The sequence below is a fragment of the Bison bison genome, unplaced genomic scaffold, assembly GCF_000754665.1.
Source record: "Bison bison bison isolate TAMUID 2011002044 unplaced genomic scaffold, Bison_UMD1.0 scf7180017860545, whole genome shotgun sequence".
NCBI lineage: Eukaryota > Metazoa > Chordata > Mammalia > Artiodactyla > Bovidae > Bison > Bison bison.
The window spans coordinates 1,484-1,976 of NW_011491117.1; positions in this window are offsets into that span (position 1 = coordinate 1,484).

Below are 493 nucleotides of genomic sequence, written 5' to 3' on the forward strand. Positions count from 1 at the left end.
TCAGTAATTTTGGCTCCTCTTTTCTCATATCTTTCTAATTCTTCTTCATTATATTCTGTTTTTTCCTGTTTAGCAGGACCTTTCCAGACTAGGGGCAATTGTAGGAGAGGGAGTTCGTAAAGCACTGCTTTTCCAGCTTGGGAATCAGCCAACTGATTTCCCTAGGCTATGGCTACATTACTCCTGTCCCTGCTGTGCCCTTTGAAATGTATAACAGCTAATTATTCAGGACAATATAAAGCAGTTAGAAGTCTCTCAATCTCGTTGAAATGTTTAATAGGTTCTCCTGTTGCTGTTTTAAATTGTCTCTCTTTCCATATTGCAGCATGGGCATGTAAAGTCAAAAATCAGTGTAGATATTTACACACTGCCCTTTGCTTAACTCTAAGGCTTGGGTCAAAACAACAAGCTCAGCCAATTGGGCACTTGTACCAGGAGGAAGAGACTTTGCCTCTAAAACCTGTTCAGATGTAACCATAGTGTAACCTGCTTT